General features: G+C 35.6%; 1 non-coding gene across 1 annotated transcript; it reads left to right on the top strand.

Annotated features, from left to right (window-relative positions):
* Window positions 1-202: 202 nt before the first annotated feature.
* LOC123325753 lies at window positions 203-308 on the top strand. Its single transcript, XR_006540611.1, has one exon. It is a non-coding gene; the product is annotated as a U6 spliceosomal RNA (small nuclear RNA).
* The last annotated feature ends 352 nt before the right edge of the window (window positions 309-660 follow it).

Here is a 660-nt window from a genome sequence, read left to right as displayed (position 1 = left end):
CTGATGCATAATTCTTTACCACTCCAATATAGTAATATAAAATGTCACTTTATTTTAAAGTTAGGAAAATGGAGGCACCAGACCTAGCCTTGACTTACTGGTTCATGACCTGTTTGGATTCAAATTTCATTTTTTAGTTTCCATGGCTCCCTGACTTTTAAAAAAGTTCTGTTCAATCTTCCCCCTTAGAAAAGCAATTTAAGCGCTTGCTTCGGCAGCACATACACTAAAATTGGAACGATACAGAGAGATTAGCATGGCCCCTGCACAAGGATGACACGCAAATTCATGACACGTTCCATATTTTAAAAAGAAAACAATTTAATTGCCATGTTTGTATTACATTGATTTCAACACTTAATGTATCTATTCACTAAATTTGCTCTCTATGCCACGATATAAGGTGTGTGCACAATTTGTTGCTTCTGTATAAAGCAAGCTTGTCACCATAGTCCTAATTATTTATGTTGAATATCAGTGCAGTTCCCAAGTATTTTTCCCAACCTACCTTCTATAGGAGGTGAGGAAAAACAACTACTCCCCCTCCTTCTTTTTTTAAATCTCTATCACCTACTATCTGTGTAACGTTGAGTAAGTCTTTTAACTTTCCTGTGCCTCTTCCTTATCTGTAAATTTCAGATAATAATAGTAACTAGCTGA

Source organism: Neomonachus schauinslandi, chromosome 9 (assembly GCF_002201575.2).
Source record: "Neomonachus schauinslandi chromosome 9, ASM220157v2, whole genome shotgun sequence".
Lineage (NCBI taxonomy): Eukaryota > Metazoa > Chordata > Mammalia > Carnivora > Phocidae > Neomonachus > Neomonachus schauinslandi.
Note: the sequence above shows the minus strand (reverse complement) of the source record. Positions and strands in the feature narration are given on the sequence as shown.